The sequence below is a fragment of the Melozone crissalis genome, unplaced genomic scaffold, assembly GCF_028551555.1.
Source record: "Melozone crissalis strain CALT ecotype California unplaced genomic scaffold, PUWL_Pcris_2 ptg000012l_1, whole genome shotgun sequence".
Taxonomy (NCBI): domain Eukaryota; kingdom Metazoa; phylum Chordata; class Aves; order Passeriformes; family Passerellidae; genus Melozone; species Melozone crissalis.
In genome coordinates this window covers 3,635,949-3,649,721 of record NW_026535790.1, presented here as the reverse complement: position 1 = coordinate 3,649,721, position 13,773 = coordinate 3,635,949, and the positions used below count along the sequence as shown (strand labels likewise).

Sequence of the window (13,773 nt, the reverse complement as noted above, 5' to 3'; positions counted from 1 at the left end):
CTGCAGAATTTTATTTATGGCTCAGACACTCATGGACTGTTTGAAACCAAATCAAAATAACAAAACAAACAAACAAATAAAAACCTTAAACCTGACTGTGAGCAGCTCCGCATGGGGCAGTGCTTGCCTGGGGGATCAAACCTCTTGACCCAGATCAGCTGAGTCTGACAGGAGTCTCCAGAGGGGTTGCAGTCCCATTTCCAGGCAGACCCCCCAAAACCATCCTGCTGAATCCTTGCATGTCCTATGAGACCACACTAGATCAGGCATGACCCTAAAGCACAGACAGAGCATCCAGCTGTGCCAGATGTGTGCAGAGCCTGTCCTGTGCCCCAGGGCTGTCTCTGCAGGCTGGCTCCTGCTGCCTGTCCCTGTGCCCAGGTGTGCAGCAGGAGGAGCCTCTGGGCTCTCAGGTTCCCAGCCAGGAGCTCTGAGCTGCAGTGGGAGCTCTGAGCTGCCCAGGGGAAGCAGACTGTCTGAAATTGGCTCCAGGAGCAGTCTCAGAGCAGTCACTGCCTCAGCTGGCAGAGCCCTGGGGTTCACTCAGTGCCATCAGCAGCTCCATCCCTCCTTCTGTCCCACTGCTGATGGAGCTGGGAGCTCCTGGAGCACACAGGGGTCTGAGAAGCACAACACAGGAACAGCCCTGAGCCCCAGCCACACCACAGCTGGCACTGCAGCACAGCTGGAGCCTGCTGTTTAACTCAGGGCAGCTTTGTGTTTAACTCAGTGTAAGTGCCATGCCTTTTGCCAAACTTCCTGCACTAATAAAATTTAACAGAACTGGCAGAAAAATTTTAACAGAATTTAATTTAATAGAACTTGCCTAATGTGATGGGGTCTCTAGCTGGTCAGAGTGACCCTGAGAAATGTTAGAAAGTCTCTTTTCCCAGCCTGGCACTTGAAGAAGGAGTCAGAGCTCTTCATTTCTCGGTCTCAAGGTTGTTTATTGTATCTTATCTATAAAATTCTTTCTCCTGCCCTGCCAAGGTCTGCTCAGCACAACAGTCATAGGCACTCTGCCTGCCCCAGGGCAGTGTTATGTCTTTATACTAAAAACTACATGTACAATGTTTACAATTACTTTCCAATACCTATCACCTGTTTTAGACAGTGAGCTTCTACTCTAAACTAATCTAGAAGTGCCAGCATCACAGCAGAAGATGGAGGCCAAGAAGAAGAAGGAGAAAGGCAGGACACACCCAGATCTCTCCATCTTGCTCCCTGAACCCCCATTCTAAAAACCCCAAAATCTACTTTTTCACTTTGTGATAAATTCACTGTCATTCTACTTAATTTGTCATGGCTTGCAGATCTTCATCTAAGGCTGGTAACTTTCTCCACGGGTCATAATCAAACCCATAGGGGCACTTTGGGCTGTGTGCCAGGGTCTCTGAGCCCCCTGGCAGGGTCTGGGCTGCTCAGGACAGCCAGAGGGATGTCCTTGGTCCTGACAAGAACTGGCAGAAACTGGAGGAAAATTACACCATTATTACTGCAGTGTTTAACTGAGGTTTGGTTTAGATGAGGAACTCAAAGTAATAAAAACTGCAGGGTACATCAGAAATCGCCGTAAACTGGGGTAAGGAATTCACCACGGATGAATCATCAGTTATTATGCAACCAAAACTCTCCTCAGCATACTAATGGTACTGCAGGTGGCCCCTGGTACTGCAGGTTTGATTTCTGGGTTTTGGTGCATTTTATCTGCTTTTGTCTAGTCTGCTTTTATCACTGTTAAAGAGGAGATGCTCACCCTCAGGAAAGCTCCAGCCTCACAAAACCATTTTTTTTCCACGTGAGAAGATACATTGACAGACAGGCATCAGCTCAAGCATGGTCAAACAGCTCCTGCTCTTTCTAAACAGCATCAGTTTCACACAAATATGCAAAGGGAAATTTAGCAACTTCAGATCCAACTTTTCAGAAGAGCAAGTAACTGCAGCAAGATCTGTTTGAACAGCTTTCTGCAACTAATCCTCTCTGCCCGCAGGTACAAGGAATAGAATGAAAAATCACCTTCAGGTAATGAATAAATGTTTCAAAGAGAGAATGCTTCAAATTCAAACCACTGAGGGTTTTGCAGTGGGTGATCACAAAGTGATCATTGCCCAAGTGTGACCCCTGGGCTCAAACACCAGCACAGGAGTCAGAATTCCCCTGGTCACTGAATTGAGTCTCCTGGCTCACAACAGCAATGCAAAGGACAGGAGAAAACACAGCAAGGCATGTAAAACTATTTTTATATATATTGCTGCTCAACACAGGTCAAAATTTCATCCTGAAAAGGTGGAAAGCAGTGTAAGCCGGCCTGAAAAATGAAAAGCAATTGTAAGATGGTCTAGGAAAAAAGCAAGTTGCAAACCTGAACAAGGACAGTTAAATTGATGGAAAGCAGCTCTCCCTGAGACACATCAGATCAGCTCGTAGGCACCTCCCAAACATTCTCTTTCTTTCTTAAAGACAGAGTTATTACAATTTTTTAATATCACAAAATATTCCAAGGTGGAATGAAAACTGATCAAATCATGTGGTGTTTCCCCAGAATTTGTGATGTGCTGTAAAATGTAAATTCAATGTAAGGAAGAAGACAGCTCTTGAAAGGACGATATACTGATGATATTCTGGGAGTGTTCCAATGAAGGAAGAGTCTGACCAAAACCACTACAAAGAAAAACCCAAGTGTGGATGGTTGCAGAGTTTCAGTCCTTTTTAAATAACTCCAAAAAACCAGACTTAAAAAAAATAATACAAAAATTAAAAATGGGAACTGCTAAGTAAATTAAATGATCATGTCAGGTTTCGTGTCCAGTTCCAAAAATCCCTGTTTCTCTATGAAGAAGGTAAAGAAGCATTTTCATGCCCAGGAAAGGGGAGGGGAGCTTTGATCCCACTGCAGGCCCAAAGCAAACACAATCCCAAACACACACCTCAACCACCACTTCCTTCCTTCTCCCCCTTTTATTCAAGCCAGATCTCCAGTTCCTCCAACTCTGAGATGTTTCCAAAATAACCAGGCTATTTTCTGCCAAATCAGCCACATTTACACTGAAATGCTCAAAGACTTGATGCAATAATTACCACTGAAAAATCCCTTTACATTCACATTTTTCCCACTAAGAAGAGCAATAAATTCACTAATAAGAGGCATGATGAACATTCTCAGGACATGGATTTTTCTGTCTTGAATGAAATGAACAGTTTGTAACTCAAGCAAGGTGATGGCACTAATGAATTTTAAAGGCTTCTCCTCATGAGTGGGATTAATCTCACATGTCATAAATACTGATTAGATACCCTATATGCAACATGGAAATAAAATGATAGGTTTATTCATCTAAATGTTGTGAGGGATGTTCAAACAGAGGTAAAACCATGAGACATCAAAACAGGAGGTCATAAGAAAGCTTTTGTAAACTCCACACATATCCTGGCTACAGCAGGAATTGGGAGAGGCCAATCCCAATGTCCCTCATCTGCTGCCAAGGAAAAAGGGATCTGAAAGGTCACAGCCCCTGGCCCAGCAGCACAGCAGGATTTATAATGAAAGAGCACAGGGAAATGCTATCATAAATACAGGATAATGCTGTTGCACAACATTATCTCCTGTCCAGCAAGTTCTGACTGAAATCACTTCAAATTACTGCATAAAAAGCATCCAAACCTGGCTTTGAAGAGATCCAAATCTGATTATAACTTTCCTATCAATAAAGAACTTTCCACAAGCTTTCTTGAAAGATTCACCCAAACAAATAATCACATTTACAATTGAAAAACTCACATCTTTTTCTTCTTCCCCCCAAAATGAACTTCTTCTGTTTCAACTTGGTAAAACTCTTTTTTTGTCTGGTGGAATGGAAAACCTCCATTAGCAATCTTTGCTCCTGATGCAGTTATTTACAATTTGTGATCCCATCACCTCCTCCTGGTTAACCTCATCAGAGTTTGCTCCTGGGATGTCTCGGTGCACTTGGAGCTGGTGGCTAATTTAGGCTGGCTGAAGGTAATTACATCAGCTGGTCAGAGCCACAGCACTAATGAGCCGCGGGGTGTGGGAGGTGCTGTGGCTCCACTGATGACCACAGGCCCTGCAGGTCCCTTCATTCTGGCTCCAAAGGGAGCTTTGGGTGGAGCAGCAGCCCTGGGAGCTGTGCTGGGACACAGCCTGGGGGATTTGCTGCTGATCCCCGACCTCTGGGATTTAACTGTGCCCTACCAGGGGGCTCCCCTGGTTGGGAGACCCTCCTGGAGTGGTTTTGTGTCAGGAAAGAGACACACACTGGATATTTTTGGTCTTCAGGTTCTTGATTATTGTTATTTTCCTAATTATTGTTATCTTATCTAGAGTTATTGGAGTTATCTAGAGTTATTTTATCTATCTTACCTAGAGTTTTGCACGCTGTCCACACCAGGCTCAGCGCACGGGAGAAGCATCACAAAATGGCCAACAATCTTTCATTACAAGGTCTTTTAAAGCTAAACTATCTAATTAAGAGCTGACACCTAGATTATTTTCCCTTTTAACCCAATAACTGATCCCAAAGATCTGCAATGTGGATTTTTCCACCCAATTAAAAAAAGCCACCCAAACCCATGAAGAAGAAGAAGGAAGGAGCATGAAGAAGAAACCCAGGATGACACCCTGTGCCCTCCATCTTGCTCCTATCCACAACATACTAAAAATCCCAAAACCTAAATTTCTCACCAAATTATACACCTACGCTACTCTCTATAATCTATTTCACACTTTTGTGGATTCCAGTCTATCTTGAAGTTTAGGAAACTTTCTCCATGAATAAAAGTCAAAGTCAGTGCTGCCCTGGGGGTCAGGGCACCCCAGAGCAGACAGAGAAATATTCCCAGTGCCCTGGGTTTCCACAGACACAGGTACATCCCACACCAACTCTGTGTCAAAACCCTCTCCTGAATCCCAGCTCTGGTTTTGACTGTGCCAGGAGCACTCCACTGAGGTTCCTTTCTCATTACCTTGTGGAGTTTCCAGTTTTCCAAGTATGTGGTAAAAACCCAACAGTCCAGCCACAGGGTGACAAACTCCAGATTCCTGACATTGAAATATTGAAGTGGTTCTCTAGCACATTTGTTGTTTTGTGGTGTGCTTTATCACCACCTTGCAATCTCTGCTTTCAGAGCAGCTCATCTCATAAACCACAGTAGGAAATAAAGATGATAAAATCTGCTTCTGACTCTATTAGTGACAATTTGATTTTTTTTCTGTCTTTCCCTTTGCTTCACTTGTGCAGCACTCTCACTTTTGTCATCAACCATCAAATCCGTCCCTGGGTTTATAGAAATATTACTCCTGTTAAACATAATGCAGGTTTGTTGCTAATTCAGGGTGGTTACTTGGTGCTACAGCAGAACTCCTGTTTCTCATGCAGTTTTCTTTAGATGCTACTAGTGCAGCTCTTAATATCAGCTACTTGAACATTTCTCACACACTACATTTAACTAAATTTATGCTTTTTCTATATAGAATAATAAATTTTGGTAATGCCTGCCACTTAATGAGTAATAGGCTGGAAATAAGAACACCTTGAGATCTCATGGAAGGAAACAAGTCGTTGAAGACTCTCCTGCCCAAGAGCTGCAATCCCATGGGATTCTGTTCTCAGGTGCTCAGGCCCTCTCTGCTTGGAGCACCTGAATCTCTGCCGGATCTCAGAAGGAAAATCCTCCCATGGAGAACTGATACATCCCCCTGTGTGCAATCAAGGGGGTGCAAGGGAAAGGTTGATGGTAATTTTGACCATTATCAACATACTCTGAACCATGAAAACATATTTTCCCTTTTGAATTTCTATTTTAAAAAATTAGCAACAGGAAAATCAGCTTGCTATTCACTTGCACATTACATTCAGCTCCATGCTGATACTTACTCAGCAGTCTATTTTTTTTCTATGAATAGAGAAACTAGTATGAGAGAGAGAGAAATTCCTGCCTGGTTCTGCAATGATCTTTAAATAATCTTAAACATTCCATATTCAGAATTGTCATTTTTAAACTTTTCTAGCTGAAGAATCAAAATATTCATTCATACTCATGGAATTCATTATATACTATCTATGTTTTGTGTGTCAGCCAGTAAATAATAGCTTTATAAAATTGCTTTGCATATCCTGCTTTACTTGGAACTTGTTTGAAGCGTCTTGAGCAAAATAAATCCAAAAGTAGAGCTTACCAAGTTATTGAATTTATTAAAACTGATAAAAGATATCTCTCTCCTTGACTACATTTAAAATTTAAGAAAAGTTTCTACTTCAAGTTTCACTTTCAGTATAAAATATGCCCTTGTGGAAGCTGTTACAAATGTCAAACTTTAAGGAGCATAAATTTATGGTGGCATTGAATTTTAATGGCACTATAAATGTCTATAGTAATGGTGATATATCTATTGCAATAAATTCCTATGGAGAAATATAAAAATAAATGTAAGATAAAAGATTGTGTATAAAATATGTTTTTACATACTCTTTAATGATTAAAAATCATAGAAAACTAGAGGCAATAAATCACTGCAAACTGCTGTTAGATTTTACATGCTCTTTTACTCCTAGAACATATAGACACAATCCTTTGGCCAGAAATTGCACTGACTTTAATGAGGCTAATCCTGATGATCTTATTTGTTGACTTGAAAAAAAAATCTGCTTTCCATTAAGGACCACAGAACCACTGCTATCAATGACCCACATTACTGAAGCCTTGCCTGCTATAAAAAGGAAATTTATGGAATTCTGTCATTGTTTGGCAGTGCTTCCTGCCTGCTCTCTTCCTCTCCACAGCTCATCCCCCTTGGGCTGGGCTCTGTTCCCAGGACAAAGGAATGTTCACATTGTGGTAAAAGGAGAACTCCAACCCAAGGAATCCACAGACATGCAGAGGAACAGACAGCATTGTCTCTGTGTAGGTCAAAAGCAGTGCTTGATATAATAAATGATCAGTCTACACTGCCATTAATTCACTGCCTTAAAAACCTTTATGTCCTTGCTTTATTTTCTTAAAACAGGGGCAGCTGAAAATTATGAGATTGTTCCTTGACAGTCATGGAAGCTGACATCAATAAAAGCTACCCATCCAGGAATATCAGGGGGAAAGGAAAGGGAAAAAGGCAACAGCAGATGGAGCTTTGTCAGGAATGGATCCTGGAATCCCAGGAAATCCTCCAGGCTGGGGCAGTGGGGTAGGCAGGGGGAAGTAACTGTGGGGTTTTTTGCCTGTTTTTAAATACATTACAGGCATTTTAAATGTGGAAAAGCAAATTTTCTCTAAATTGCAGTAGTAGTACATTCCAAATATTCACTGAAACCCCTAAGACTTCAATTTAGCTGGGCCAATTTTCCCAAAAGTACTGCCAATTTCCCCAATTTTCCCTGCAGTACTGGGCAGGGCTGCTGTAATCTGTGTCAATGGAGATCTTTGCTGCTGGGTGAATCCCATCCACATTTTCCCCATGGGAAGATCTGGGGCAGAAACACCCAGAGATATTGGGGAATCAGAGCACTTCCAGCAGGACAAACTGCAAACCTGATCCCTGCCTTTCCCTTCATGGGCTCAGGACATAACTGGGGGCTAATGAGATTAAACTGCCCATGACTCCATTAGCAGTGACACTTGTGTTGAGCACACAAAGCAGGAGCTCAGTGAACAATAAATGGAAGCTGCCAGCTCTATAAATATCTGCAGATGAAAGCTCCAGGACCTGCCCTGGCACTGCCAGCTGCTGCCAGGTGCAGGGCTCCAAACCTCTTGGCAAAGGATGCTCCTGCAGTGCAGGGAGGGGAGTTCTGGAGGAGGGACTGGCTCACTGCACTCCAGCATCACTCGTGGAGAATAAGGGGTGCAAATGGAGGAGAAAGTGACAGAAAACTGGGAAAGTGTCTGGGAAAGTGTCTCAGAGACATTCCAGAGAGCAGGAAATGCTGTTGGTCTGCAGGATGGGACAGATCCAGTGCCAAGTGCCAAACCTGTCCCAGGCACCAGCACCCACAGGACCATGGCTACAAGGACAGGAGCACACAACGACCACAGGATTTTGGACACACACCTGATGGGAGCAAGGAAATCATGAGTGACTTTCACTATAAAAACCAGCCTCCTGTGTCACGGAAGTTGTTGAAAAAATCTCTAAGCCAGAAATGTCACTTTTGTTCTCCAGCATGTTTCTGACAGGAATTACACAGATAAGTTTCAAGCATCTCTGGGACTCAATGGATGATAATATCTTAATGTCAGATCTTTAGGATTCAGGACTGATTTAACTTCAGTCTTGAGAAAATTAGGAAAGTAGGATTTAACCAATTTGAAGTGCTTTTTAAAATTGTGCTTTGGTTGTTTCTAACACTAAAAATGGCAATTAGTGCCATCAGCTTCCCTGAGGGACAGTTTCACAATGAAGACCACAGAGTAAATGGACCTGTTATAAATACATGGAGATAACAGAGATTCAAAGAAAAAGTGAAGGAAAGGAGCAAGCTTAAACTTGCAGCAAAATACTCTCTAGTTAAAGCAAAAGCATTGAAAAAAATTTCAGACAGAGTTCAAATTCCTGTTATTGGCAGCTTTGTGCAGCTTCAGAATAAAGAGGATGGGACATTAAAACACTGCTGCTCATTTTCCACATCGGCCTTAAGCTCTCTTCATTTCTTTCCCACCCTTGAAGAAAAAGGAAGGCAATCCCACCAGCTCTCCAAGAGTCTTATGGAACTGGAAACTTTTTACATTGTGTGTTTCCTTGTCTTGCACACTGTCACTGACACTAAATATTAACATTATTATAACCCAGCACTAGCATTACAGACTTCTCTGGGGATATGCAAAACCTGCCCAAGATCCATTTGGCTACTGCTTATCCCTTGGTATGGCCCCCACCAAACATTTCCCACCTTTCTGCTTTTTAATGTGATTTATTTTTCATTAAAAAGATGCAACAGAAGTTGTTAATAGCTTAGACTTCATTTTAGTACTATTAGATACAGACTTATTCATATTAAGGACAGAGAGGAACAGATTCTCCTGGCACATGGGATGTTTTATTAACATGGATCATCTTTAACTTCTATAGAGGCATCATTTCCACACTGAGATCAACTCCTCTCACAAAGTTATTACATGAATATTTCAATTCTTCCTTCGTGCATAAGAATTCCGAACCAAGACTGCAAGATCTCTGGAAAACCTCTCCCTGTTCATGAAGAAAGCTCATGCAACTATAAAATAATATTGCAGCAAAATCATGGCCCCACTATTCTTTTCCAAGCTGCAGATAAATGAGGGGACAAGGTGATAACATGGGATTATTTTCCTATTTCAGTAACCCAATTGATTTCATTTTGTTCACGCTTTCATTCTGATTTTGTTCTCTTAGAAATATTAATATTTCCACACACATGCACTTCACATAAAGGATTAGAAGTTTCCTAGATCAGCAAGAGAGGGAGATGGAAATGATCTCTGTCAGAGAAATGAATGAGCTGTAAACCACAATCCTTCCATGCACAAAGCTGTTCTAATACAACATGGGAACTACATTTTATTTTAGAATGTATGTTATCAAACCTTCTAGCAGATATGGCCACTTGGGAGTGATTACAAGGCTTTTCATTCCATGATAATAATGAAAAAAACCCCAAACCACCACAAATAAAGCAGAGAGAGCTGAAAAAGGAAATCTGTTCAAACTACTATTAAGTTTTGCCATAAATAAAACAGGTGGGAATGATGGCAAAGGAGATCACAGAAAAAGAAGATCAGCACCACTGTCAAATGAGCACACAGGGATTTCTCCTGCAATTCCAAGGCAATCAATTGCTGCCACCTCTGTTTGTGTGTGGCACACAGCAGCACTCGGTGTGGACAGGCAGTGATCACAGGGATGGATCCGAGCCCCTGCCATCAGCCTGGCATGCATCTCACCTGGATGGACACTGGGGGCAAGGTTCTGCTGGGCTTTGAGCACACTGCTGCTGCGCCTGGGGCCCCTGAGCTCAGCCTAGAGCCACACGGCCCAGTTTAACAGCAAACAGACCCCTCAGCTCAGCCTAGAGCCACACAGCCCAGTTTAACAGCAAACAGACCCCTCAGCTCAGCCTAGAGCCACACAGCCCAGTTTAACAGCAAACAGACCCCTCAGCTCAGCCTAGAGACACACACAGAGCCCTCAGCTCAGCCTAGAGCCACACGGCCCAGTTTAACAGCAAACAGAGCCCTCAGCTCAGCCTAGAGCCACACAGCCCAGTTTAACAGCAAACAGAGCCCTCAGCTCAGCCTAGAGCCACACGGCCCAGCTTAACAGCAAACAGACCACTCAGCTCAGCCTAGAGACACACACACAGCCCTCAGCTCAGCCTAGAGCCACACAGCCCAGCTTAGAGCCACACACAGCCCTTAGCTCAGTTTTAGAGCCATAGAACTCAGTTTACCACCACACAGAGACCTTAGCTCAGCCTAGAGCTCAGTTTAGCACCACACAGCTCAGGTCTAGAGCCAGGCCGTGCAGTTTAACAGGACACAGACCCCTCAGCTCAGCCTAGAACCACACAGCCCAGCTTGACACCACACAGAGCCCTCAGCTCAGCCTAGAGCCTCACAGACAAGTTTAACACCACACAAAGCCCTCAGCTCAGCCAAGAACCATGGAACATAGTTTAGCACCACACAGAGCCCTCCGCTCAGCTCTAGAGCCACAGAATTCAGTTTAGCACCACACAGAGACCTTATCTCAACCTAGAGCCACACAGCTCAGTTTAACAACAGAACCCTCAGCTCAGCCTAGAACCACATGGCCCAACTTAGCACCACGCACAGCTCTCAGCTCAGTCTAGAACCACACAGAGCCCAGCTTAGCACCACAGAGAGCCCTCAGCTCAGCCTAAAACCACAGAACTCAATTTAGCACCACACACAGAGCCCTCAGCTCAGCCTAGAACCACACAGCCAATTTTAACACTACACAGATGCTGTATTCTTGTTGTATTCATATTTCTCAAGTCCCATGCTGCACCAGGCTGTTCTTCTCTGCAGCACAGTTCTTCATGTCTCTTCACAGGGGCTCCTCCTGGGCTCTCGACCCACCCCCATTTATTCCAGTTACCTTCAGGAGCCACAGCTGCTGCCCAACTGAGGACTTTGCAGCTGCAGCTCGTTTGGAGTCACTAGGACCCACACAGATCTTACAGGGACTCTCTCCATAAGGACCCACTTATTTAATACATAGATCTTACAATACATGGATCTTAACAGGGACTCTCTCCATAACAATACATATATTCAGGCCCCCACACACAGAGCCCTCAGTTCAACCTAGAACCACAGAGAGCCCTCAGCTCAGCCTAGAGCCACACACAGCCCAGCTGAGCACCACAGACCCCTCAGCTCAGCCTAGAGCCACAAAATTCAGTTTAGTGCCACACACAGCCCTCAGCTCCATCTAGAGCCACACTGCCCAGCCTAGAGACACACAGCTCAGTTTAACACCACACACTCAGCAGTGAAGGCAATATCTGTGCATTATCAACAGCATTTTGGTAACAAACCCAAAAGTCCTATGAAGAAAAATAACCCTGTGCCAGCCGAACCCATCACAACTGCACAGCCCAATAACAGCACATGCCAGAGTGAAACCTGTGGTGCTTTAAACACCACTCTTAAACAGAGGTGGAAAGGATCTTGGATATGTTTGATGGTGAGGATGTCACCACAATTACAGCCCACACATTCTGGGAGAAAGGTTAGAAGTGTAGCAGAGATAGAGCAAACAGAGGGAATATTTCTTATTTTTTATTCATCTGCACTAGGATGTGATTATATTTTTACTATGGTCACCTAGCTTCATAGTTAAAGAAAAAGTTAATAAAAGAAATAGTTAAAGCAAAATTAAAAACAGGTGTGTAGAACTTTATGGATGCATACCTTTAATTTTTGTCAAAATCTACATTTCTTCTCACTCAGCTGCTAGAAATCTAACAACCTACCTTAAGGCAGATCTTTCAGACCAGCAAGGCTCATTTGTTCCCAAACACTATGAATGCATGGCAAAATGATAAATAAAGAAACCTTGAGTAGAAGATAATTATTTTTGCCACTCCTGTGCAACAGTAAAAGATTTAAAATGGTGGAAATTAAAATCTCTGTCTAAATAGGATGTTACAAATAAGAGTTGTCCCAATACCCTTTTACTCACTGCAATGAAGATGTCACCAGCAAATTTACTACAAGGAGTAACTAAGGGACTGATCACACATTTGCATGAAGGGAAGAGCAGCAACTGGCTTTTTTTTTTTTAGAGTTTTTACCTGATTCCCAGTTTTCCTCAACTTCCAGAGGTGTCTCCTGCATGTGCCTGCATTGGGCACCTTTAAACCCTGTGCAAAGCTGAACTGAGCTTCACAAAGGAAAAGAACCAAGCCACCAAGCTGCCACTTCCCGTAGAAAAGAGAACCAGAGATTTGCAGAAGGAATCCTTCCATTCTGTTAATCATAGGAAAATCATGGCAAGAATCCCCAGGGAACAAAGAATCCTGTTCTGTATGAACAGGTAAATGTCAATTTAGCTGGGCCAATTTCCCCAAACAGCTTCCACAAACTCAGGGACATTTATACAGCACTGGAGTTAAGGAAAACTCCCCACAGCCTTCAGGAAGTTAAATCCATAACTGACAGTGACTGCTCAACTCCCAGGAAACTCTGGGACTGACACAGAAAAGCAGTTATTAGTTTTGTCTAGATCCCTTCACTCCACATGTCTGTATTTCACTGCCTCAGGCTCAGGCATTCCCTTTGCCCAAAAGGGAGAGCACAAAGCAGAGCTGTGAGCTGGAGCCTCTCCTGGCTGGACACACCATTCCAAACCAGGACATGCCTGGCCAGGCTTCACCTCCCAAGCCCACAAAAATCCAGGTTTTATCTGGGGAACATTTCCAGGTACAGCACTGAGCTAACCCTGCTACTCTGACCCCAAAAGGGAAATTCTTCCTGCCCAGACTGTGATTTCCATGGAGTGACCCATTTGGTGGCAGTTTCTATAATTTCTCTGGTGCTCACAGAGCTTGAGAGTTCTTCAGATGTGTGCCCTAAGATCTGCATTTATAGAACACCAGCTGGTGCTTCACACTGATCAAGTTCTGCTGTTACCAACATACTACAGGGCCTTGTTTCCCTAAATATAGGAGTGGTAAAATTATCCACAGTGTTATTCATCTATTACACTGAACTAAATAGTGCTTCCACTGATTTGTGATTTTTGTTATTGTTTTCTTAAAATGTCACAGTATCACATTTTTCCATTTGAAGAGGGAGTGTGATGACAGCTATACATAGATCCTCTTGGACTGCTGGTTTCAGCAGCGTCTGAAATATAAATTCCTAACCAGCAGAAATAGAAATTCCTAAGTGGCACTTTCAGAATCAAAATTTTTGGAGGGCACGTGACCAAAGCAAGTGGCCACAATGAAAGCAGTTGGCAGTTCTGTCCCAAACCAGGATGGTCTCTTGGTCCCAAGTCAGAGACACCAAACAGCCAAAACACTGAGAGAAATTACAGCTCTTTACTACAAGGACACAAAGATCAGTGAAGCATCTCGAGTCCAGGGCTCTTGGCTCTGCACTTTTGATCAGGAAATAATAGAGAAAAAAATACTGTGCACAACATTATCTCCTAAATTCCTAATAATACCACTCAGGCACTCTGTGCCCCACACAGCAGCAGGCACAGAGTGGGACTGCTGCAAGCAGGAGGAAAATGAAATGTGAAAAATG

At 43.3% G+C, this 13,773-nt stretch overlaps 1 protein-coding gene across 2 annotated transcripts in view; it reads right to left on the bottom strand.

The window, feature by feature from the left end:
• Positions 1-13,773, bottom strand: part of RBFOX1 (RNA binding fox-1 homolog 1) — a 1,176,073-nt gene that overhangs the window by 946,060 nt on the left and 216,240 nt on the right. The gene's annotated exons all lie outside the window — the stretch shown is intronic.